We start from the raw sequence: 14,192 nt of genomic DNA on the forward strand, positions 1-14,192 counted from the left end.
AGATAACCTTTCCTGCATATAATACATGTCCGTGTTAATAGAAGCCACATGGTGATTGGATACATTAGTGAGAATGCTAAGATAGTAGGATTTGGAACCTCCTAAGCAGCCAGTGGGACCTTCCAGTCCCTCTCAAAACCATCTGCAGCAGTAGTCACCTCGGTGATCCCCATAAAGAGCTGGGTCTTACTGTGGACAAAGCCCCATCATTAACCTGTGCATATTTTTCTTGTGCAGCAACAGAAACATGAGGTCGGTCCAGCCTGGGGCAGTTTCTCTCCAAGAGAAGATGGAGGAAGCACAGCTAAGTGACTGGAAATTTGACATGCCTTCATGTCAAGAGATACCTGTACCTCTTGGAAACAACAAGCCCTTTGTGGTACCTCAGTGGGATCATCAGTGGGGCATGGCCCTCTCTTGGACGACGTAAGAGCTCTGTTATATTTCCCCGGCCCCTGAAGGGCTTCTGAAGCATCACCTCCTTTCCCTCACCAGCTTTACACTCCTGGTTCTGCCCATCACATCCGTTTCCCCAAGTGGCATCTGCCTATTGCCTCCAGGTCTGTGGAAATTGTCTCCATCTGCCTCTTCCCCTGGAAACCTCTCACTGACAATCTAAGTCTCTGCTTCTATTCTCTTCATACAATACTATCTCAAAACCAGTGGTCCTTAAAACGTGCCCCCGCCCCAGACCATCAACACTGATAATGTCTGAGAGCTTATTAGAAACGTATTCCTGTGTGTTTATCTTGTTTATCCTTTTAAGAGTATGGAAACAAACTGTGCAGTTCCCATTCATTGTGAAGCCTCAACAATCAGACCCATTGTCCGTCAGAGCCGGGAATGCGCTTGTTCCTGCCTGATCCTTTGTGTCCAGGTGTTGTTGCTGGGGGAGGCTCTGAGCCTGACTAAGCTGGAGGCTTGGTAAATGTTTATTGAATGAATAGATGATTTACAAGTGAACAGGAAGCAGAATCATAAGGCAGTAGAAAGTCCAGGCTCTGAGGCAAGACTTTCTCAGAGCAAATCCTGGCTCCTATATTGCTGGTTCTGGGGCCCTAGACAGTTACTTAGTCTCTATGCTGCTAAGTCGCTTCAGTCGTGTCCGACTCTGCGACCCCAGAGATGGCAGCCCACCAAGCTCCCCCGTCCCTGGGATCCTCCAGGCAAGAACACTGGAGTGGGTTGCCATTTCCTTCTCCAGTGCATGAAAGTGAAAAGTGAAAGTGAAGTCGCTCAGTCGTGCCCGACTCTTCACAACCCCATGGACTGCAGCCTACCAGGCTCCTCCATCCATGGGATTTTCCAGGCAAGAGTACTGGAGTGGGGTGCCATTGCCTTCTCCTATGCTTGCTAGCAAAAAAGGCATGGTAATGGTGCCGATTCTGTGGGCAGTGTGTGGATTTGATACATTAATACCAATAAGTACTTTGAATGGTGCATGTCATCTAGTTGCTATTGTTATTGTTTAGTTGCTCAGTCGTGTCCAAATGTTTGTGACCCCATCGACTGTAGCCCACCAGGCTCCTCTGTCCATGGGATTTCCCAGCAAAGAATACTGGAGTGAATTGCCATTTCCTTTTCCAGGGCATCTAGTAAGCACCCCCTATTATGAGTATTAATTAAGAAGGATTTTAAATCTGATATATTCCTGTTGAAGGATTTCACTGGATTTCCCCAAAGGATACTTGGAATTAGAATCTGGAATATACAGACAGACAGTCTGTGACTTATGATAGTTCAACTTATGATTTTTCAGTGTTATGATGACGTGAAAGCAATGTACATTCAGTAGAAACTGTACTTTGAATGTTTCATTTTGATCTTTTCCTGAGCGAGTGATATGTATTACAAGATTCTCTCAGGATGCTGGAAGTGGCACCCATAGCTTGCAGTCAGCCCTGACTGACAACCAACACACTTACAACCACTCAGCACCCAGGCAACCATTCTGTTTTTCACTTTTAGTGCAGTGTTCAATAAATTACTCAAGAGATTCAGCACTTGATTATAAAATAGGCTTTGTGTTAAATGATGTTGCCCAACTGTAGGCTAATGTATGTGTTCTGGGCATGTTTAGGGTGGGCTAGGCTAAGGTACCATGTTCCATCAGTTGGATATGCTAAATGCATTTCAATTTGTTATGTTCTCAACTCATGATATATTTATAGGGACATAACCCATCATAAGTCAAAGAAGAGCTGTATATATATTATCTTCTGATTCTATTTCTTGGCACTTCTCAACACAGTGTCTGGAAAAGAGCTTTATTTGGTGATGTCATTTTCTACCCATTAACAGTGTTTATAAATTTGAGACAGAGTTGAAGAGAGCAGAATTTGCTGAAGTCTGTCTTGCTCTTCCCTTTTCACCTCTCCTTTTCCTCAGCCCCCATCTTCTTTGGGGCTTCCCTGGTGTCTCAGTGGTGAAGAGTCCACCTGCAATGCAGGAACTGCAGGAGACGCAAGTTCGATTCCTGGGTCAGGAAGATCCCTGGAGGAGGGCATGGCAACCCACTCCAGTATTCCTGCCTGGAGAAGCCCATGGACAGGGGAGCCTGGCGGGCCATAATTCATAGGGTCACAAAGAGTCAGAAGCAACTTAGCACACATACATCTTTTCCCTCCTATTTCCTGCTTTTCCCTTTTCTTTCTTGCTGTCTTTCTATGCATCTCTCTCTTCTCTCTGCCTCCCCTTCCTCTTAACCCACACTGACTTCCTCCTTTTCTTCCTCTCTCTCACCCAGATGCTTCTGGAACCATCACAATTGGTTTCTGCCAAAACAATGAAATGCCACAAAATGTCTGAAATATTATACATGACTCTTAACCGCCCTAATGAACATGCTAGGAAAGTGTCCAGGGAAACGAAACATTATTGCAAGTGAAGTACTCAAAGTTATTTTTTCACTGTACCTGAAATTGAACTTCTTTGCTATTCTTTCAGCTGAGAACATCTTGTTACAAACTATCCCCAAAGCAAAGGCAGGAAGGGCTGCCTGGGGACCACTTGGGTACCACCTGGTATCCCAGCCCACCAGCAGAATGCCAGTCTCACCCGCCTCGCAAAGCGGACAGACTGCAGGTCTCATGGCTGCTGTCTTCCATCAGATGCCTCATTCGCCCCTGCAGCTTGGAGGGGGCCTAAAATGGAGAGTTCATGATCCTCCCGTGCTCAGAGGCTGAGTATGCCCCTCACATGTACTGAGGAGAGGATTCTGATGTTTGGTGGGAGGTTGGACACAATGACCTCAGAGATCCCTTCAAAGTGGGAATTCTGTGATTAGGGTCAATTCTTAACCTCTGAACTGTTGAAGGTAACTGGAATTCTGCTGGACTGTGGGTCACCCCACCTCAGCCCTCAAACCACGGAGGCCTTTTTTAATGGTCAGCATTCCCTCAGCCCTCTGACAATCATCCAACACAACTCCTCTGAATTCCACCTTAGCTCTGTACTCTTTCTCAAATATAAACAGTAAGTCAAACACGTCTCTCTGAAGTGACTGCGAAGATAGGGTGTTGCCCACCCAGGCCAGCTGATTATGGCTTTTTGGTTCAGATGGGGGGTGGCTCAACACAGGAGTGAGTGACGGTGACAGTGGGTCATGCCCATCCTTGACTTCTGCCTCAGCAGAAAAGCCCTCTCCTCCTCTTGGGGGTGCATCCTCCTCCCGTTTTAAAAGTCAAGCCGAATTTATACCCCTTTTCTCTCCCAGCCAAACAGGTGACTCCTGCCAGGCCAGGAAGAGAAAAAGGGCATTGTCTGCTTCTCCCTCTGGCTCCACTTCATTTCATTGAGCTCACGTGTTCCCTCTTCATGTCACTGAAAATGTTATTTATCGATCCTGCTGACAGCGGCAGTAAATAGAGCCCAGGCTGTTTTACATCGCTGATGAGAAGGCAGGCTCCATAACTCATCAGGCCCAATCTGATTCCACATCAGTCCTCTTCCCCTTTTTTCTCCTCTGTATCTCATTACAGAAAGAGGAATTAATACACATGGACAGAAGAGAAATGAGTTTGGCTGCTCTTAGGGCTTTTGTGGGAAAGCAGACATCCTCAGTGGCTCTTTAAGAAAAATGGACGGAGGGTCAGCCCAGTCGCTCACTGTGGACCATTAGCTGTGCCCTGATGATAACAGACTGAGGGGTCCTCATACCCTTGGACTGGAGCTGAGATTTGGGGATTAGCATAGAGATGGCTTCCCAACCATTCTTTTGAATCTCATGTACAGCTATGGGCCAGGGATGCTATGAACTGTAAGATAAAATGATGCATTTTCTTGCAATGCCTACTTTAGATTTAAGGAGTAAATGTATATTAAAATAAACACAAATATTTTAATGTGGGGTTAACTCAAATGGACCTGGATTTTAGTTCACACTTCAAAGAAATTTCGCTTTTGTGATGAGTTCCATTGGAGCTATGCTCAGACCTCAGTGACGAGCAATCCCTTCATCCCTTCATTCTGGCTTTGGGCCTTCTCAAATAAAACACTTCCAAAAATGAGCCAACCTGTTCCTCCTACTCTTCCATCTTTTAATGTTTATTTATTTGGCTGCATCAGGTCTTAGTTGGGGCATTCGAGATCTTCACTGTAGCCGTGGCCTCTCTAGTTGTCGTGTAGAGGGCTCAGTAGCTGTGGTGCTTAGGCTCAGTTGCTCCGCGGCATGTGGGATCTTGGTTCCCTGACCAGGAACTTCTGAAAACACTTACTTTGCGTTGAACCCACCATAGTAGACAGTGAGTCTACACTGAGACAAGTGGTACTGAGTGGAATCCGTGCTGAACGTAGGGTGGGAACCCTGAGATTATTCTCCAGGCCTGTCCCTTTGTTGCTGGATTTCAGGCACAAAGCTCCCTCTTGCCCCAAACTCACTATCCTCCTCTGTTAAATGGGGTTGATGGTATCTGCCTGCCTGAGCCTTCATGAGCATTAACTGAGACAGAGAGAGGAACTTTGCTCGTCAGTCGTCTTGTACCTGGGATTAAAGCAGTATTAGAATGCAGAATCAGTGCCAATCACTTTTCTTTTATCTTTTTAATATTTATTGATTTGTCTGTACCAGATATTTAGTTGCAGCGTGCAGGATCTTGGTTGCCACCTATGGGATCTTTCAGTTGTGGCATGCAAGACCTAATTCCCTGACCAGGGATAGAACCCAGGCCCCTTGTGTTGGGAGCAGGAAGCCTTACCTGCTGGATCACCAGGGAAGCCCCTGAGCACCAATTTCTGATGCAGGTACATCATCATCATAAGGGCGTGTGGAAGGGCTACATGTTACAAAACGTCCCACCATGTGAAGCAGAATCCATGTCATTATTGAGCACTCGCTAACTGACTTAAGGTCAGGCACGGAGAATACTCTGTGGGAGTACACGAGGACTCTGATCTAAGGAAATCCATGTCTAACTGAGATAAGTAGACAAATGTCACTAGTGTGGGACATGGGCAAGCAATAGCTAGACTGTGCAGGTAGACGGTCTGTCCAGACTCTATAATAAAAACAGGACTATCACTGTGAATGTTTATGGGTGTTTAGTATGTTCTAGCAGAGAAGGCAGTGGCACCCCGCTCCAGTACTCTTGCCTGGAAAATCCCATGGACGGAGGACCCTGGTAGGCTGCAGTCCATGGGGTCGCACAGAGTCGGACACGACTGAGCAACTTCACTTTCATTTTTCACTTTCCACTTTCATGCATTGGAGAAGGAAATGGCAACCCACTCCAGTGTTCTTGCCTGGAGAATCCCAGGGACAGAGGAGCCTAGTGGGCTGCCATCTATGGGGTCGCACAGACTTGGACACAACTGAAGTGACTTAGCAGCAGCAGCAGCATGTTCTAGTCATTGTCCTAAGGACACTACCTGTAGTTATCTCCACTAAACCTTCTAACAAACCTCTAAAATGTATCTTCATTTATAATTAAAGAATCCAGGCTTAACCAGATGAGGAGGTTCCCCCATGATCCTGCAGTGTTTGCACCAAATGTGTTTGACTTCAGAGCCTCTGAAAAGGCCTTCTCAGGGAGCTGTGACCATGCAGGGCAGGGGTGCATGAACATTGCCAAATAAGCCCAATTTTGTTCACTTTTATCCTCTGGGCACTAGGGCTCCTCAACCCCTCACTGTGCCTCAGGTTCTTCATTTGCAAGAGAAAAGGACTGACTTAGTTGATCTCAATTCTGAGACTCTGGATATACTTGTGAAAAGGGGAACTAGATAGATTGAACTTCAGTCTAAAAAGCTTGTGATAGGTTTTGAAAACGGGCATGATACAGCCCTAAACTAGGACTTGGTTATCTCTCAGGAGATGGTTCCTTTAATTTTGGAAAAATAGATGCACAATTCATTCACTTCTTTGAAATAAATTTTGAACATATGTGTGTACATGTATGTACATACACATATATATTCATATGTAAAATATGTTTGTACATATAATACATATACATTCATAGGTAAAATATAGGTATTTATATAAATATGTACCACATATATATAAACTATATATGTATATTGTATATGTATACAAACACTTATCATTATTATTGCAATCTTTATTAACTTGCTTGAATTTTAAGTTGACTCTTCCTCTCCTATACTCAAAGTTTAGAGCTCTGAGTATTGAGATATCTGAAAATCCTAGCTTTTATTCCTTTATTTGCCATCTTTAGAAGTTACTGCTGCTTGTTTTCTTAGCTATTTCATAGTTCCTAAACTTTGCTTAAAAGTATTTCTAATTCTTCACATTGAAAAGTGGACTGCAAATGAAGTTTAATACGGAATGTTTTGTGCCAAGAAAACTAATGCCTCGTTTTCCCCCCTAATGAGTGCCAAAATCATCACAGACTCAAGGCTCATGAATAATGTATATCATCCAATTAAGTACAAATGCTGTTCAGTTCTTGCAAGTGGTATGTGATACCAGTCTGGCCTTAGAATGGGCACTGAGGGTAGGGATGGAAGAAGGGCTTGGGGAGCGTTGTGGTTGTGTGCCTGTGTATCTGACAGCTAAGCCCCCACAACCTGTCATGCTCGTTACATCCTGCGAGCTAAACTTCCCATGCTCAAGTCCACAGAGAGGTATTTTTTGTTTTGTTTTGTTTTGTTTTCCTAACCATAAATAGAACTTATCTTAAAATTTTAAATCCTCAGGCTCTAATGGCCTGGGAGCTCTTGTCTGGTCATGTCCTCTGCTTGTGAAACCATCCACTCTGATTGGCCAGCAGACCCCGCTCCCCAAGCTGAACTGCTTCAGGTGGTCACCCTCTAGAGGCTGACCCTCCGAGGGAGATGCTCCAGTGATTCTCTGTACCCAAAGAATACACTTCACTCTTTTGGCTCCTGATCAAGATGTCCTTCTTCACCAAGAGATCTTGGCAACCTTTTGAGGGTGCTGATTTGGGTGTTGGGTATGTGTTTGTTTATTTTTGCTTTAGCATTTATTTATTTGCACACAATATTGTGGTCAGGAGCTTGCTACTTCTCCAGGGAAGTTGTCTGCAACGCATCATTGAGGCGACAACTTAACGATTCACAGAGATCATCCTCTGTGGTCTGCCATGGAGACTCAGGAAAGCATGAACTGGGCATGTTCTTTATCTTCCACGACCAAAAACACAGAGCCTGAAGGACATGATATCACATCAGCGCTTTCAGACAGCCAGTAAAGGTGATTATATGTCTGAACCTCAGTTCCCTCATCAGAAATAGAAGATAGTAACTAACAAATGTTTTATCCAGGTGGGTGTATAGAGTAAAAGCATTGTTACCTATAAATCCTGAAGCCTTGTGCAAATGTTTGTAATTACCCTCTTTGCTATGAGTGTATAGACATCCCCACTAGGACTTCATGACTGGACATGACAAATCTCCAGGACTTGGGCTTACCCAAGCCAGGTTAATGTTGTTCATAAAAATATTCATCTATCAGGGTTTGCATTTGTAACATTTAGTTGTGCCAAATAACAGAGCCAGCCGGCGGTTTCTTAGAATTACACCGCCTAATAATGAGTGCTGGAGACAGAATTTTTTTCAGCCTAAAATCTCTTCTTATAACTCAGGGTTGATGAGTGCTGCCCTACATTTCTCGATGGATCCAATTTAACACCAGACGAAGCAGTGACTCAGACTAACTTAAATATCTCAAGACGAGTTTCACCTTTTCCTCTGAGGCCGTATCAGTTCAATTGCATAAGTGCAAATTTATTGAAAGTGGTTTGGTGCTTAGCTTTTCTCTATTGGCAGTAATGGAGTTTAAATTTATAGCAGGCTGATGAATTTCAGATAAGAGAACCATTACCTTACAACAACATTAAGGAAAAATATATAACTCCAATTGCTGAACCTCAAATGCATATTGTTTGAATGAGGGGAGATGGATGAGGTAGGCTGACATTTGCAAATGCAATTCCTTTCCATCCTCGTGGTACTAGCCCAGGAGTTTGAAAGCATGGCATATTCCAGAAAGGGCTCGGGATAGTTATGCATTACAAGTGCATTATAACAAAATAGCAGAAGCAGGACATGATCTAGAGGTGAGGGATTTTTCCTTCTCCTAATTAATATAATTGGAGGTGTCTTTTGGCAAAGGACCAACGCTGTCGTAGGGCTTGGGTGATTCGTTTGGTACTTGTGACATCGTCGCCCATGTGTTATTTTCCTTTTATACTTGCTTTGTCTTCCCACAGGGTGGAACTCTGGCATTATATAGACGAAAATGAAGGATGCAGTCCACGTGTGAGGGCCAAAGAGGCCTGGGCGTCTCCATTTTCTTGAGACTTCCAATATATGGGGGAGGGGGAGAGGAATGCAACTGAAACAGCTTTATAAAAATTATATGTGTTATATTTATATGTTGTATTTTTAAATGTTTATGCTGAGTAAATGAATTCTTTACCTTTAAGAATGTAATATTATTTGCTACATTAAGATTATCACAGAATTGATAAAATGGGAGTTATAGACAATATTCTCACACAATGGAACACAAATTTCGGGTTGTGTGATGCACTTTATCTTTTCCCCATTTCTGTCATGCATCTTAGAAATTGTGTGAATGACGTCATTTAGAGATAGTCTCTTTTTAAAATAATTTATTTTGATTGTAGTTGATTTACAGTGTTTCAGGAGAACAGTGTGACTCAGTCATACATACGTATGTATATCTATTATATTTCAGTTTCCAGCATAGGTTATTACGAGATACCAACTATAGTCTCCTGTGCCATACAGTAAGTCCTTGTTTGTTTATTTTATATAGTAATGTGTATCTATTAATCCCAAATTCCTAATTTATCTCTTTGTCCCTTTCCCCTTTAGTAACCATTAGTTTAATTTCTAAGTTGGTGAGTCTGTTTCTGCTTTGTAAATAAGTTCATTTGTATCTTTTTTTAAGATTACACATATACTCCACTTTGTATGAATATAAAGTCTTAACATGAGATGCTTTGTGAGTTTGTGTGTCAAATACGCCTTTCTGCCTTTCCATTTCCACCCCATTCCTCTATAGACCATAGCTTTCCAAAAAATGTCATTCTTGGGCAAGTTACTTACTTTTCTGGCTCTTGTTCTCATTCCTAAAATGCATGTGTGTCTGAGGCAGGGGTAAAGGTATGGGGGTCCCCAGCACCACCACAATCCAAGATGAGACCCCAGATTTCCCCAGGGTGAGAAGCATTTTCCCAGCTTTTAGAGAGAAGGTCACTTCAGTCCCCAGGGAAACCCCACTGGGGTTGACTTCTCTGTGGTCCTCTCTCAGTCCAAGGCCCCTCCTTTGCAGTCCGTGCTACCCATGGGGAACCAGTCACTACAAATGCCCCAACCCTTCTGAGAAGGGGGTGGCTGAGGAAGGAGCCGTGAAAAGTGTCATTTTATTGATTTTATTGACGTTTAGTTGCTTTACAGTGTTGTGTTATTTTCACGTGTACAGCACAGGGGTTCAGATAGGTAGGTGGATAGACAGTTCTTTATCCAATTCTTTCCCCTACAGATTATTACCAGATCATGAGTGTAGTTCCTTGTGCTATACAGTAAGTCCTTATTGATTATCTATTTTATATAGTATGTATATTTTAATCCCAGAGTCCTAATGAATCCTTCCCCACCCTCACCATTTCCCCTTTGGTAACCATAAGCTTGTTTTCTATGTCTAGTTCTGATTTGTAACTGAGTTCATTTGTATCGTATTTTTAGATTTCACATAAAAACGATACCATCTGACACTTGCCTTTGTCTGGCTTACTCAGATTAGTACAATACTCTCTAGGTCCGTCCATGTTGCTACAGATGGCATTATTTCATCCTTATGGCTGAGTAATGTTCCCTTGTATATGTGTAGCACATCTTTGTTATGCATTCATCTATTGATGGACACTTAGGTTGCATCCATATTTTGGCTATTGTAAATACTGCTGCAGTGAACACTGGGGTGCATGTATCGTTTGGAATTATGGTTTTCTCCAGATATATGGCCCAGCAGTAGGATTGCAGGATTATTTATGGTAGTTCCATTTTTAGTTTTTAAGAAACCTCTGTACTGTTCTCCATAGTTGCTGTACCAATTTCTATTCCCACCAACAGTGTAGGAACACCCCCCTTTCTCCACACTCTCCAGCATTTATTATTTGCAGACTTTTGATGATGGGCATTTACAGTATTGTAAGGTGGTTGGTACCTGTTTAGTTTTGATTTGCACGTCTCTAATAATTAGCAGTCTTGAGTATTTTTTTCATGTGCCTGTGGGCCTTCTGTATGTCTTCTTGGAGAAATGTCTATTTAGAGCTTCTGCCCATTTTTTTACTGGATTTTTTTTTTTATACTGAGCTGTATGAGCTGTTTGTATATTTTGGGAATTAATCCTTTGTTGGTTGCGTCATTTGCAAATATTTTCTTCCATTTCATAGATCGTCATATTATTTCATTGATGGTTTTCTTTGCTGTGCAAAAGCTTTTTAAGTTTCATTAGGTCCCATTTGTTTCTATCAACAAATATTTAGGTTGCTTCCAAGTCTTGGCTATTGTAAATAGTGCTGCAGTGAAACTAGGTACATGTATCGTTTTGAATTATACTTTTCTCCTGCGTCATTTTAGACACCATTCCTCTGACCGTTGTCCCAGCACTATGGGCAGGGAATGGAAGTTCTACACATTCAGTGTCTTTCCTATTTGGCTTGTAATCTCTGTCCCACGATACCAGAGTCAGCCCAGCACTTAAAACACAGTTCTCTCTAAGAGAGACTCTTCAGTTTTCTGTAAATAATACCAGAGGGATTTGTGTAGAATGAGACATTCGTTTTGTAGTTATTCACACAGCACATTTGAAAGAAAGGGAACTGAATTCAGTTGGCTGGTGGTTTATTATGAAAAGAACTGGCTATTTGAACTCAGGAAAGTTTGAATGAAATTAAATAGTCAAACACATGATGTTTTGCCAGCAGTTTTTTTAGCCAAGAAATAGCTTTTGGTGTGGCCCAATCTTGGAAAGGTTGATACTGTCGCTCTAGGCCAGAGCAACTGACTCTGGTCCCTTGTTATAAAAGTCCGTTAGAAAACACCCAGACTAATGTGGCCTTGGGGGGGGGAAATTATATTTCAAGTGCAAATTGCAGAGCAGTGTCCATAGCTGATCCAAGAACATCGATTATAATTTTAATATGGAGCCTTTGAGGATCTCACAGTAATCCCAAATTGATTTTTTTTTCTAACATAAGAACAATGGCACATCAAAATCATAAAACTAAAAGTGACTGCAACTATCAAAGGACATTTTAATTCACAAACATAACTTTGAAAATAAGAGATTATTTAGTTCAGTTTTCTAATTTTACGGATGAAGAGACTATGACCTATAGAAATGACCCTCGTGCCTTCCCTGGGGTAGAGATTCTAGTCCCATCTCCTCTTTGTAGTGTCTTGCCTGATAGAAATTGACATCATGGAGCTTCATGAATTAGGAAGGACAGATTACTTTTTTTGATCCTATTTTAATTTTTCTCAAAACTCATAAAATATCATTAGAGTGCTTTTTAATTTTTTCTGAAAAGCAGGAAATCGTAAGATTGATAAATAGTTTAATGTGAACCTGATGGCTTGATTAATTAATCACCAAGCTGGGGAACCACTACAATTCATATGTCAATTCAGACTATTTTCGGGAAATGATTTGAATCAATTGCTAATGAAATTGAGAAATTTAGGAGCCACTTTCTGACTTCCAAATGACAGGGCTCATATTTAACTCAAGAGATGTGACAGTTAATGACAACATAAAAAGTGCCATGAATTATTTTCCAGATCATGGGAAAATTACAGCATCTCCCCATTGAAACAGCTCGCAGCTCATCAGCATGAAAATAAACAGCCTTAATCACATGCTAAGACATCTTCGATGCTGTTTAAAATCTAGGTCCTTTTTGAAATAAACAAAGACCATAATCCTCAGGAATAATTGTAATATTTCATAACCTCTTCCTTAATACAGAGTGATAGATGAACCTAGTCTAACTGATATTACTCCTGAAACCTTACAGAAAAAAAATCAGTATGGATCATTGTAATTAATAAATCTAATTACTTTAAATCCTTATACTAGATAAAGGTTAATTTCTCTTCCCTACTTTAATTCATAGGCTGAGGTTTCCAACCCTGTTTATGGCTTGCTTTGTATATCTTTCCATAACTTTTCACTTCTAGGCAGACACCTTAATGAACTTAACATTACATCGAGATATAACAAGACAGTTGTTGTGTGTTAATGAAATATCAATGGCAATGGGAAAATGCACTGATCAATATTTAATCTAATTAAGGTGTATACAAGGCAATATTATGTAATTAACTCAAAAGAGCATAAGTGATACATGCATGTTTAAATTTTTATTAATATATTTGTTAAGAATTTTTACATCATGCTGCTTTATGGGCTTACTTGAGAGATATAAAATTAAAATGTTTGTCAAGATGCTACTGGAGCAAGTATTAAATGTGGCTCTTAATCATCTTAACAGTCTTTAAGGTTCCCGTGCAGTTCTGATAGTCTCACTAAGGATGAAAGATGAATTTTCCAACAAACAAGGGTCCATATATAAAACCTTTCTGGAATGGTCTTTTAATTTTTTTCTTCTAGGTTCTCATGCTGCTTTGCAAAGAGAATATATAACAGGATTTGTACAGGTAAGAAAATTTGAAATATGTTTACTATTTTTAAGAACATTCTTTAAAGAGCTACATGTTGCCAGGGAGAAAATATACGGAACTGTAAATATCATTGAGTTACTCTACATATATCTTTGGGGATTTTAATACCACAGCTTCACAAATTCGTGTAGAATTGCAATTTGGGGGGGGTGGTGAATTTTGGTGGGACGGTGATTATGTATCTCATACAAAGACCAGAATAGACTGTTACGATTTTCTACTTTGCAAATATACAAAGCTGCAATATGGGAAAACACTTAAATGGGATCTTGAAGCAAATCCAGAAACAGGCCATTGTGCATAGACATTAACAGGGATGGTGCTGTGGGATGTACATTTGTGCTGAGTAAGAACAAGTTCAAGGTTACAAAGTCTAAGCTCCTTGTTAGGTCATATTGCTCAGAAAGTTTGTAGTGTCTCATGGCTCTCTAAACCCCGCAGGCAAATCTAGCTCTTGAACCAGAGAACCATCTACTTAAATGTACTCATTTCCTGTGCAGATATTCATAGATGTGGTTAGAGCCTCTTGGATTGCTGTAGCTGCTGGAACACCAAAACTATAGGAGAATTTTTATCCAAATAAATATATAAAGACTGACTGTGGTTGCACAGTGATCTTATTCTAAAAGCTTTCATTGCTTCCCTCCATCCTCCCATTTTATTGTGGAAAGAATATTGGAGTCACTGGGACAATTTATTGTTCTCATACATTCCTGGTATGTATATCTTGCCTAAATGTTGGGATGGCATTTCTGGTTTTATCTCTGTGAATGAGGGAGTGAGGGATAAGTCATACCTTATGACTCCCCATCTCTCCTGTGAGCGATGATAACAACAGGGTGAGTCATCATATATTATACACACAGCTTATTTTTCTTCCTCTCTTGAAAAGGGCTGCAAATGCTGAAGATGACAGTTAAGGAAAATGAAAACTCCATAAAAGGTATGGGATAAAGATGTTCCAAATAGAAGTAAGCTTTTAAATACTTCTGTGC

At 41.2% G+C, this 14,192-nt stretch overlaps 1 long non-coding RNA gene across 1 annotated transcript; it reads left to right on the forward strand.

Annotated features, from left to right (window-relative positions):
- Positions 1 to 241: 241 nt before the first annotated feature.
- On the forward strand, positions 242 to 13,795 carry LOC133240661 (uncharacterized). Its single transcript, XR_009734292.1, has 2 exons — positions 242 to 426; positions 13,127 to 13,795. It is a non-coding gene; the product is annotated as an uncharacterized LOC133240661 (long non-coding RNA).
- Positions 13,796 to 14,192: the final 397 nt, after the last annotated feature.

This window comes from Bos javanicus, chromosome 28 (genome assembly GCF_032452875.1).
Source record: "Bos javanicus breed banteng chromosome 28, ARS-OSU_banteng_1.0, whole genome shotgun sequence".
NCBI lineage: Eukaryota > Metazoa > Chordata > Mammalia > Artiodactyla > Bovidae > Bos > Bos javanicus.